The sequence below is a fragment of the Passer domesticus genome, chromosome 2 (assembly GCF_036417665.1).
Source record: "Passer domesticus isolate bPasDom1 chromosome 2, bPasDom1.hap1, whole genome shotgun sequence".
NCBI classification, from domain to species: domain Eukaryota; kingdom Metazoa; phylum Chordata; class Aves; order Passeriformes; family Passeridae; genus Passer; species Passer domesticus.
The window spans coordinates 10378513-10391209 of NC_087475.1; the positions used below are offsets into that span (position 1 = coordinate 10378513).

Below are 12697 nucleotides of genomic sequence, written 5' to 3' on the forward strand. Positions count from 1 at the left end.
CTGAAAGAAAATAAAAGTTTATGGTCTTCTGCTGGTGAATTGTCCAATAGTTTTTCCACTATATTGTGGAGGTCTTTCTGTAAAGGTGAGACACACAGCCACTGAGGGAATCTTTTTTAAATAATGTTTTTCTCATAACTCTCCCCTAAAGAAAATAAATTCTAAATACTTCAAATGGCTTACTGTAAGTTATTTAGTACTTAGAGTCCTTTCTTGCACATCTTTATGATTCAAAGGTACAGTGTAAGTTGTACAGTAATTTCCCAGTAATTTTCAGAGGGACTGTATGGAGTTACAAATGCTGTTCAACACGATTTTGGATTGTTGAATTGAGTCTACATGCAGATTAGCTTTTGTGTTGGATTGTAATTGCCTTAAGCCAATTGTACAGTGAGTAATAGCTCAACAGGGAGTACTAGCTCAACATATTTACATAACCTTCTTGAAAAATACCAAAACAAAACACCTTTATCTTTCTCAGGGATTGCCTGGTAAGATTTGCCTGACTTGCTTTTCTCTCAGGATTTTGTCTGCCAGTCATTCACTGAAAGCTGTGCCCCTGTAGTGCAATTCTACCTGCTCAGCCAGCTCCTGAGTGGTGTGCAAGCCATCACCCTGCAGCACCCAGCTGGGGTTAACATCTAATGGGGCTGATCTCTCAGTGGGTGTGTTTCTGCTCTCTGCTGTAAGCTGAGATCAGTCTCCCAGTGCTCTTTTCAGCTGTGAAGTCATTTCACTGATCAGGTTTCAGTCATGATGGGTTCTGCTACTCATGTTACAGGTAGTTGGTTCTTTAATCCTCCTTTGTGATGCATTCTTAATATTCCTGAGCAGATGAACATTCTTTGGGCATGGAAGGTGCTTGCTGACTGAGAGCAACTTTTGATCAATTCCCTTAGGAAAAAATGCAGTGCTTGACTGGCAATGGGATACAGTTACATTCTAGGGGTCATGGGCTGAAGGCACTTACAGGACAAGGTGTGAAAATGAGGGAAAAATGGGAACAAACATCAGGCTTATTTGGATATTTGCACAATATTTTAAGGAAATCTATTCTAGACATGATAGGATTTTAAAAAAAGGTGGAAAATATATCTGATTCTCTCCAGTTTATATTCTAAAGAAAACAATACAAGATCTGACATAGTAAGAAATTCTCGGGTGAGCAATTTTTCTCTTGCACTCTTTGAGTGCATGAGTGAGAACTTCTGGCTAAAGAAAAAAAGAGGTAAATAGATGATTTAAGAAAAGATTAACTAGAAAATTTAGTGATCTCCCAGGATGTATTCCCAGAGAAAAACATTGCTTATAACTTTGCATAGTGTATATCTAGACAACTACTCTGAAATTTCTATTCACTTCACTGATACTTTTAGTGCATATTATATGCATCTATTTATTATTATATCAATGCCTGAACTGTATTTATACACAACAACTTCAAATGAAAAAGACTAATGTTGTCATCTTATGCTTCTTTTTCCTAGGATACATCTGACACTTACATGAAAATGCCAATCTTTTTTTCCACCTCTTCATTTTAAATGCCCTCAAAGTTATCAGGCTTCTAGTGCATCCTCAGTGGACCCAGGTCCTGAAAATTTTTATTGTTTAGTGATAGCTTATTATTATTTTAGTCGCGCTTTTTTTTTTCATATTTTAGCTCTTCATATTTTAGCCTTTTTTTCCCAAGAGCTGAAGATTACTGTATATTCAAAATTAAACTGCTTTCCTAGCATTTCCCTTGTCACATTTCCCATTGGTTTGAGGCTTTTTCTCTTCTTGAGTGACAGCGAGTATAGTTTAGCTACACAACTATCTATAATAACCTGTTCTGAACAGAGAACTGTTCTCTTTGGAAATTAACATCCACAGGCAATAATTCTATTTCATAAAATCATAAGATAGAATATGTGACTTGAATTATAATGCTGGATGTAGGAGTTAAAAATACCCCGTCTTATTCATGTGGGTCCAAGGCACCAGAACACATGCAATATGAACTCTGAGCTGCATCTCTGTAATATTGATCATATGAACTAATGAAAACCAAAATATCAAGAGATATACAGATTAGGATGCCCTTATTCTATTTGTTAAATTCAGTTCAAGCTCTGCTTCAATTATTTCACAGAACTACTCAAGGAGTGAGACGACTGTAAAGATACAGGTACAGCAACCATCCTTGTTCAGGAAGTTTATCTTTCAGAAGGAGAAACACATCCAGCTCAGCTTTAAGAAAGGCCAAAGAGAGCAGAAATCAATACTTTGGTGCTGCTTCTGGATCGTGCTGACCCTTCTGGGCCAGACTGCTTGCAAATTGTTCTGCTACCCTTGGAAACCTGGCATCAGGGAAACTGATATGAAGAGTTTGTCACTCTTCCTCTCTCTCCCTTGACATCTCAGGCCAGGTGCAACATAAACTTGATTATCCATGTTCTGATATTTACAACTTCACATCAAAAGTAAATCGTGACATTGAAATTTAGTGATTGATGAAACAAATTGATTGTAAAGAATTACCCAAGTGAAGCAGTCTCTCAATTGTAGCTTTTAAAGGCTTAGTATTCATTGTACATGGAATTGATATGGATTTATGAGGTACATTCTTTCCCTCTTTTTGAAGACCCAGCTTAAATTGTCACAGCATCCCTGCTGAAGCTGGTGCAACACCCAATGTGAGGTTTAAAAATCTCAGTAATTGCCAGGCCATAGCTTTGTGAAAGCAGTCCTTTGGTTCTCTAGTCGTAGTGCACAAAGGCCTCATTAGATAAATGTTTCGGCCAATAAGTGTTTCTTGGAACTCTGGCCTGCAATGCTCTGACAAGCAATTTGCTAAAAAATTCTACTCTTTGTTTAAATTACCTTGTTCACTCAAAATCTGAAATTAAAAAAAAAGGCCTTAAGTGGTTACAGATACTTTTATCCCAGTCTTCTTTTGACATTTCAACAATTGTATTTCTTCGCCATGTTACCTTCCACCTCTTTTTTCTATCATCTGTCCTTTGCTTCTTTTGTTTCTCAAAAACATGTTGATGTCAGAAAACAGTAAGTTGTTTATCTTCTTTATCATTATTCTTATTATAATTGTCTATCTTATTTTTCATTATTCTCAATTTCTTGGTGGACATAGCTGATATGTTTTCCAGATATCCATTTTCATGCCACAGTTATACCACTCATTCTGAAAGGTACTGAAAAATATAAGTGTTAGATGTTGCAAACTATGTAGTGATAATCACTAGATCTGACTAGAGAAAATGTTATATTTAATCTATGTTTAGGGGATTGTTTTCTGGTAACTGCCAAGGTTTTTCCTGATACACAAATACCCGAAACTTTTGTGTGCTTTGACATTTGTTCAGCTGTAAAGAAGCAGAGAGGGCTGCACCTTCCCCTGTGTGATACATTTTGTACATCAGTAAAGGTTATGCAGAAAACACATTGGGGATGGGATGGGTGGGATAACACAATTTCAGAGATCACTGGTCAGTGCACCAGGAACATTCAGAGGTCAGCTTGGAGAGCTGAGTAGGAGTGCAAGCTCAGGACATTGAAAAGTAGCCTGGATCTTTAATAAACACAAACTGTCAAAGCATCAGGTTTATGTTTGGATTGAATGATGGCTTTGCTGGGGAACTGAGCCCTCAATGACATCTTGGGGCATTGCTGATTTGAGATGAGAAGCATCACTTCTAAATCACTGAATGCTCATTTCCTCGAGTTCTGATCCATGCTGACTCTTTTAAGTTTATGAGATCACAACCCAATGTGACCTGGCTGCAGGCCAGTGAGCAGAATAGAGTTCCAGGTCTTTCTGACTGCAAATTGAATTACTCCTCTTGACATTAAAGTCAAACCAAAGTCTCACCAGGACAGCACTGCCAAGTTCTATGTGACATGTTGACATATGCCTGAAATTTGTGTTTCAAATACTAAATTTTTTTTTGCTCTTGCTATGTAAATACAGTACATGGATGTGAACAAACAATTAGGAATGCAAGCAGTATCACAAGCACCTTGGGATTATGGAATTCTGAACTCCTGTTCTTTTACTGACTTATATCTTCTTGAAAGTGTGTCCTTGTCAATTTGCAGGATTCTTTTGAGAACTTTAAATACTAATAGCAATCTACTTAGAAATGCAAGTTCTGCATAGACAGTCCATCCCCTTGGATACCACGCTGGTCCACCTTTTAATATTCACTATCCAGTCTTTAAGTGCAGCTTATATAGAAATCTTCTACCTTTCTGCCTATAGACATTATTTAATGATTTATCACTTAATATTGTGCCTTAGCTCTCCGTTTCTGTGACAAGAAATCAACTTTTTACTTTTTTTTTCTTTGTTTGAGGATTAATTACTAATATATCTTTGTTCTGAAGATGTAAGACACTCAACTAATTTGAAATTAAATTATTGAAACAATGTCTGTCATGCACATGGTTGCCTAGCAAATAGTATACCATGTGGAGTTTGTGGAGAGCATGTTGTTGGTGACTTTGAAATATATACTTGCAGCCTGGGGATAAAGATGACAGTCAAACCTGATCCCAAGAGTAATCAGAAGGCCACCTGGAACAAACAGTATAAATGTAATCTTCTAACCAGCTAACCCCCTCTTACCTTGGTGCTGGTCACAGTATAACATGAAGTACAAGAAGAATAAAATGTAAAATATATTGAAAAAGAAACAGCCTGAGAATCTGGGTTATATATCTCTGTGCAGTTAACTACTTTCTCTTTCCAAATGTTCAAAGTACATTTTTGACTCTGAGAGCGAGAAGAATGCATGGAGGTTTTTGTCTTAGTTTTAGTTCCCTCTATAACAACAACACCAACAACAGTAATATTGTGGTTAGGTTGTGTCAGAAGCTATTGCTTCAGCACAGAGAACAATGTGTTTCTCAAATGCAGTCTGAACAGAAAGAAGAAATACTTCACTCAAGTATTATTTTCCAAGCATTCAAGTAATGGTTTCCATTGCCTCGTGCTTTGGTTTTAATGTATTGTAGTGTGAAACAGGATTTTGGTCTTTGTGGTTTTACATAAAATCTAGATGTAATTTTTAGCAGATAATGACTCTGCCCAATTTTAGCTTAAGGTAGTCAATAGAGGCTTCATTCTAGGGTATCTTCTTTTCCATAACAGTTTCCCTGGGTGAAAGCTTTGCTGACTGAAAAGCCCTTTCCTGCACTTCAGGATACTCTCTCTCTCTTCCATCTTTACTTCATGGCATCAGACAGCAAATTCTCTTTCTAAACAAGCACAGGAAGGACAGAAACCTTATGAAACAATACTGCCTGAAGAAGTGAACTGGACATGAAGACAAAACAACCTCTCAGTAAGCAAAGCCCCAGGAAGCTGGAACTGCACAGGTGTCCCACAGTGCTGGCACATCAGCCAAGCTCCTCCCTGGCTGCTGCTGACCAAAGCTCCAGGACACTGAAACTCACCCAGCCAGGGCTCTAAGTTTGCCAGGTTATTTCAGCAAGTGATAAAGGATGGAAATACCACACTGAGGGTGAGTCATTTGAGCTATTCCAGTGAAGGAGTCACCTCAGAGAAAAAATGGAGAAGAGCCAGCCTGAAAACTGCTGCATCTCTCCTGCTCGAGCCTGCAGTGCCTGCTGTAATAGTGCTGTTCTGTGGAGGAAGTCATATTTGTCAGCTTTCTTTTGAATGTTGATGGTATTACAGGATTGAATGCTTCTTGTGAGGATTTAGCAGCTTCATTTGGCAGCACCCAAGCAGTTAACAAAGCATTTTAAAATTAAATAAAACAAATCCTTGCTTTCAATCCTCTGTGAGGATAGTCTTGTTTCCAGAATTCAGGCATGACATAACTGAGATACATACGGTAACACAGTCATATAAATTCTGTTTAAAAACTCACAATGAGCTTTAATGAGAAAAAAAAATTAGCAATTTTATATGGCTCTAAGAAATGAAGTGGATAATTAAGTTAAAGAGAGCAAATTGAATTACAATGTTTTCTGTTGTGTGAGTTTTTATGTGGTGTATAGGAAGAACTATAGATTTAATTGCACATATAAGTCCTTAGTGAATTCCATACTCTTTTTTTCTGGCTGTAAAATGCAAGATTTAATAATTTTATTACTTGATGATTTGATTTTGAATAAATATTTTAAAATTTTTAAAATACATTTTACTTTAATTGTTTTAGTTTTTCAGATTAAGATGAGGGGTTTTTTTCCAAGTCTGTTTACACTAATCAGCAGAAGAGGATAAAGTGTTAAGAATGAGGGTTGAAGCCTTTAAAGCAAAGGGTTTGGAACTAAGCACAGTTTTCAGAGTTCAGGTTGATAATCTGCAGAAACTAAAAAGAAAATCACCTATATTTTCTTTACAAAAGAATTTAAGGGTATTACTTGCCCACGGAAGACATAAATCTGGGGACAAATAAATTTACAAGTTGGTCACCAGTTATTCTGGATAAAGCTGTGTCAAACTCAAGGAAAAGCCAAATAAGACTGTAGCTCTGGGGTCTGTCTGGAGCAGGCTGTAGAGGAATGGTAGAAGGTGAAAAGCAGAATGTGTGGGATATACAGGATGTGTAAGCCCTGAGGTGACCCAGAGGTCATCTCTGTCTGTGCTTTGTGTGACCACAGAGCCTGTAAAGAGAAATCTTTCTAACAGAACTCAGTCAGAGAAGCCACAAGCAGAGAAAGATCACACAAACAAGGATCTTCACCTATTTAATATTTCTGGTGCTCCTCTAACCCCTTCTGAAGGACTCACTGGCTTTGAGCTGAATTACTAATAAGCAGTTGTGGTAGGCTTTTCAGCTTGTTTTGTGCCCTACAACTCTAGGATCTGAATCCCATTCTAACTAGGAAAAAAAAAAAGGCAAAAATACACCCCAAACAAAAAAATCCCACTTTCTATCCATTTCACAAGACCTTTCTTCACAAGACCTTTCTTGATTTCATAGCTGAACCAAACCCATTATTTGCACTGCTCTATCTTTAGTGACGTGTGTCACTTCAATCTCAAAGTTACCTTAGTTTGAAAGAAAACAGCAACTGACAACCACATTTTTAATTAAATTGGTCAATTCCATTGTACAAAATACTATCTCCAGACTCATCTATTTTAGACAACTTTTCCAATTTGAGCTTCCTTCCAGGAACTGTGAATGAAGAACTAATTTCTGTTTCAAAGAACCAATTATTCTGTTTGGTACTGAATTATGCTAAAAGGCAGTTGGCTATTTTCTCTTAAATTCAAGCAGCATGTCTAGCCAGTGGCGTCTTTCTTGATAGCATATCTGCAACAAGATAAAACACATCTTCCCATTCTGTTCTAAGCCTCAGACAATTTCAATTCACCTTCCAGTGCAGTTAGACTAATGAAAAGTCAAGTATCAAGCTGGAAATGAGTGTCTGTGTTTATTTGCTTCTGCCATTGTAACTTTTGCCATGCACTGGGCTGGTTGACCAGTGCGTGGGAAGAGCACCTGTCCTCTCACAAAAAGGCAGGTTTACAGGATCTTCACTGATATAATGGTCTCTCTCCTTGAGCCAGGTCTTATGAACTCTTGGAGACATATATCACACCCAAGATAGCTCAGCTACCTCGGATGGCATAAAATCAGCAGGATGGCTTCTGGGGTAGTGTTGGAAACAGAAAAGTTTTACTAAAAGGCAAAATAACAAAGCTCTTTACAGAGAAAACTGGAGCCAGGGGCAAGAGGCTCTTGCTCCTGGTAAAACACCTCACAAAAGCGATTAGTTCCTTTGTTCTCTTCTTTTTCTAGTAAATTGCCCAGGTGGGACTTTTTGGCTTCTGTCCAGTTGGCTATCCTTAAGTTTGAGGTGAAGTCCCCAAGGTCCTATGAGGTGTCTATTTACCCAATTGAGGAGAGAAAGTTGTGGGCTTTTTTCCTTTTTAAGGAGACAAAGGATAATTTTGTCACTCTGTCAAGGGGGGGGCACATTCCTACACACCATGGGGGAGCAAACCTTGAGGATATTCTTTGCCATTCAACTGAACTATTTTTTCTTTACAGAAGCAGTAATGTATTTAACTCCCAGATTCTGTCCATGTCTCTGAAGACAGAGTATCTGTCACCATCAAACACAACCACCTCATCTTCCCTCCTACCAGTGAAGCTCTGTGGGCTCCTGCAAGCAGCCCTCATTCCATGCCTGACCATCTTACTGAAGTGCTTCAGAGTCAGAAGCACAAAATGCAAGGATAAGTACATGGATAAAAGTAGCAAAATTTCTTCTTGGCAGCAAAATTTTTTTCTGAGAACGCATCTTCCAGAACTAAAAATAGTTCATCCTAGAATGGACATGAGGACTGTCTGAAATGAAAATGAAAATGACTAATGCAAGCAAAGGGGAGATGTTTTTATTTCAGGTGGGGAAGCAGAGGGAAGTATGGTAAACACTGGTCTACAACCTTCTGAAAATTGTGTTTGATTTTTTTAAATTGTATATAAATCTCAGCAGGAACAGGTTCAGAGAAAGACTACAACTATGACCACAACAACTGAATTCTTGTCTCATGGAATTAGAGCAAAAAATTTGAGTTCATTTTGCAAGTCAGAAAAATTAAAAGGGGAGTTTTGAGGACCACCAGAAGTAAGAAGATATAGTTTAGCTGGAGGGAAGTGCTGTACAAAGAGCAATGGATCCATAACTGGCAATGAACTCAGTCTGGGAATGTGTTCTGTCATCTGAGGGTAAAGAACCTTTTACTTTCTCTGTGCTAATAGCAAATAAACTTTATTTAGAGTGACTCACAGTTCTTTTATAAAAACAATACATAATGTGATTTTCTTGCAGTGGAAAAGGAGACAGGAAGTTACAGGACAGAGCTTCTGTTTAGTCTTAAATTCCTTTACTGCCTAATGATTTGTCTATGTTATTTGTTCTCCAAAGTTAATACAAGTATCTCAACCACTAGGCTGACCTGTTGCAGGCATAGGAGATGTAGCAGACTATGCACTTTTCTCTGTCTTAGTCTTTTTTCCTTTTCTCCAGCAGTGGACCCCAACTTTATACAGAACTGCCGCATCAAGTCTGACTCTGGTTTCATGAAGAGATGAATTTTTATGAAGGGAAAGGACAGGTGAATGCCACTGTGTTTTTCCCAAGAGGCGCCTCTCCTGCAAAGACCACAGAGTTCTTTGCTCCCACATGTAGATGGCTGCTTGAAAGGAAAACCTCTCTGCTTCTCTGGGCAATGAATACTTCCACCAGAAAAAACCACTGTATTTGTTTGAAACAAACCCATGTAAGAAAAGGAAATCCTGAGAGACTCAGAACCATCAAGATCAGGAGTTTTCTTTGCAATTGTTCAATTCTAGGCATTTAGGACTGCTAAATGTGGGTATCAAAGGAAAAAAAAAAAAAGAAAAGAAAATACTCAATAGCTTGTTGATCATTAAAGAATACAATAGGTAGTGGAGTGAGTTAGAAAAAAAATCATATAAGCATACATAATCACTGCTACTTCTTTCTATATGTCAGTCTCTGAGAATGGTGCATCTCCACCTCCCAATGAACATAGTATTTGAGCTGTCACTGTACTGAATAGAAATTCTGAGCAAGGTGTCAAAGCACAGTGTTGAAAAATCTATTTTGCAAGTGAGAAGGAATGATTTTTGTAGATGTACAGTAAAAATTACTCTTCAGTCAATTCACACACAACCTCATTTCCAAAACACTATAGTAAAAGCCATGTATTGTTACAGGTAAAGGAATTCCTGTTCTCTACCATAACTTTCCTTTGCTAAGCATTAATTGAGAAAAATATATATAATTATGATTATATATGCACAAACACAGAAAAGAAGCAATACAATATCTTAGAACAGAGGTCATTTGCTGACTTTAATAAACTTTCTGAGCCACATAATCAAAACCGGTTGCATTCCATAGAACATACTCTAAACAAATGCAGAATATGTCTATAAAAAATACACTTTGAAAGCAGGTCAAAACATATCACACTGCTGACTTTCAAAGCTCCATTACTGCAAAAGAGATACAGAAACATGCTAAAGCATTGTCCTGACTGATTCCCTGTGCAGAGCTTAGCTTAAAGTTTATTGCTTAGGTAGAACAGAAAGATCAAACCCAAAGTGTAGGACATGAACATTACTTTTCTCCCTCTCCTGAGCCAGACAGAAAGATCAAATTCTTTTATTTACTATAAATGAAGTTCAACACAGACCATGGCTTCTCTTTTTGTGCATAGATTTTTCTGCTTCTGTCACCAAGCACAATGTGGCAGGACTGAACATTCAAAAGAAAGGAATTTTCAAGTTGTAAGAAAGAGTGCATTCAGTCCCAGCAGTCTTTAATGTCACACATCTCTGGCTTGACTGGTCAGGGTTGTTTTATGTCCCAGCAGTTTTCAGGAAATACCAGGTCTGACCTTACTGCAGCTTCCATTTGCACTGACAAACTCCTCACAGGACATAACCTGTTTTCTGTGTAGTAAGAAGTAAAATAAACTGCATCTGGACCAAGGTAGTAGGTGTGTTGTGAGTTTATTTAAAACTGACCTTTAGCCCCTGGCAGGAGTTTCTCAGGCTCTGAGGAGTTATATCAGGAATGGACTTCTATAAAGCAAAAGGGAAAGTAATTTAGAAATATGGCAGTGTCATGGTGCTGGCCAGGTTCTGAAGCCACAACTGCATTTGGAATAGTGTGCCCTGAATTAACAAACTCTCTGGCAGCTGGCTATTGAAGGTGATTAACAGCTGTTTTATGGGTTGTCTGCTTCATTCCGTGCATATGTGTGCTGAGGGGCTGCTGAAGTGATGTAGGAGAATAAATAAATAAAGTCTCTGGGACTGGGAAGAAATCATCCTCTGTTGTGTTTTAAGGGAACCTGAAATTCACGTAACATTTTGATCAATTACTTTAAATGTGCTTCAAAAGAATTAAAATGCCCACCCTTTAAAGTGGCCTTTAGTGTGACAAATCTAATGACATGGCAATAAACCAGAAAATTGTGACTTTGTTGTTCTGCTGTTTTATTGTTCAGCAGAGAAAATGCTGATGAGCACAAGAATGCATAAAAGAGACTGAAGAATCTTGGCTGAGCCTCCATTCATAAAGCTTTATTGAAATACAAACATGTCATGGAAGTACAAAGCCAGCTAAAATATCTAAAACAGGTAGACTGAGACAAAGTAATTTCACTGGATACTATCTAGCACTGCTAACTAACATGGCTGAAGAATTGGAGTTTCAGTTCACCTGCACATAGGCGTTAACTGCTTTCTTCTCTTACCAGGGGTCTGTCAGCTGTGCAATGAAAATTAATTGAACTCCCAAGATTCCTAAACACAGCTTCTCTGGTTTTGTTCTTTTCCTCACTTACTCTTCAGTACAAGTAAGGATGAAATTGGGCAGGGGGAATTGGTTGCCAGCAAATGGTTTTTATTCAAGAACTTCTTTCTTAAAAGGTAGATTTCTATATTTTTTCCTAGTTTCTCTTCTTTCAATGTGAGATGCTGACATCTGTTACTCTTGCCTTAGACTTAAAAAAAAAAGCTATTATTTTGTAAAGAGTTTTCATTCACTGTAATTTGCACTTAAGCATTCAGCTTGTTATAAAAGATCTACTGTCAGGAAACTGAAATTATTCCTTTTTTTCTAAGAAATACAGACTGACTCAAGCTAAACGTATTTTAGGGAAAATGCATTCTCTTTCTTCTTTTGTCCAGTTTGATCCTGTGGGTCAGAACTGCTGTAAATTTCTCTTTGAAAATTATTTTATCATCATTAATTATCAAAACATGTGCACATAGTAGCCAACCCAGACAGAAATATAATCTCTGTAAATTCCACAGCCTGCTCTATTTTCTTCAGAAATCTAATCCAAAAAGTCTCAACTCATTTCATTTATCCCATTGTACATGGGATAAACTCTTGTTATCCCCACGTTCTTGCAAGGAAAAGTTCCTTTTACCATGTTGTTTATTTATTTATTTGTTTGTTTTGCTATTATTTAATTTCAAAGGATGATAAGCACAAAGGACTTAAATAGTTACCTCTTATCTTTGTGTGGGGAAAAAGTGTTTTGCAAGAGGCAGTGGCTGTTCAGTGTCAAGGCACAGCTGGAGTTCAGTCACAGCATAAAGCAAATTTCTGTTTGACACTGAACATCTCATGGGACAGAACCAAAACCAAACTGTGAGCACTGTGTGAGTGAAAGAACTCACAGCAACGGGAATCTTCATCAGGGCTGACAGTGTCCCTGGGACATAAGGAGCAGCAGAGGAGTGTGCTTCACCCTGTGGACATGTCCATAGGAAAAAGCATCTGTGGCTCACTGTACCTCAGCCTGGAAGCTCACGACCTTCTATTTGCCTGACTCTCTGTTTGCTTGTGGTTTTTATTACAATATTTGGGAAATTGCTCTTTGTGTGCCTGCTGGAACCCCAGTGAGGTAACACAGCCAGTTGAAAATACACTGGGATTTCCTTTTGCCAAAGGAAACAGCCTTCCTGGGAACTGGCCTGGGTGTGTTACAGGAAAGCTTGCCTTGCTTTCACAGCCTAGGAGAAAGAACATTGCTTAAGACTTTTGGGATGGAAATTGTTGCAGTTATCCAAAGTGTATACATTTATTGACCCCATATGACAGAAATTAAATGCATATATGACAGTAAGAAGCAGCTGTAGACCCACAGGAGGAGCTCTTCTGA

At 38.0% G+C, this 12697-nt stretch overlaps 1 long non-coding RNA gene across 2 annotated transcripts; it reads left to right on the forward strand.

The window, feature by feature from the left end:
- The first annotated feature begins 547 nt into the window (after window positions 1-547).
- LOC135293345 (uncharacterized) lies at window positions 548-12012 on the forward strand. Of its 2 annotated transcripts, none has more exons than XR_010355425.1 (3): window positions 548-781; window positions 8034-8714; window positions 9016-12012. It is a non-coding gene; the product is annotated as an uncharacterized LOC135293345 (long non-coding RNA). The 2 variants fall into 2 exon arrangements; XR_010355426.1 differs by having other exon boundaries at window positions 9019-12012.
- The last annotated feature ends 685 nt before the right edge of the window (window positions 12013-12697 follow it).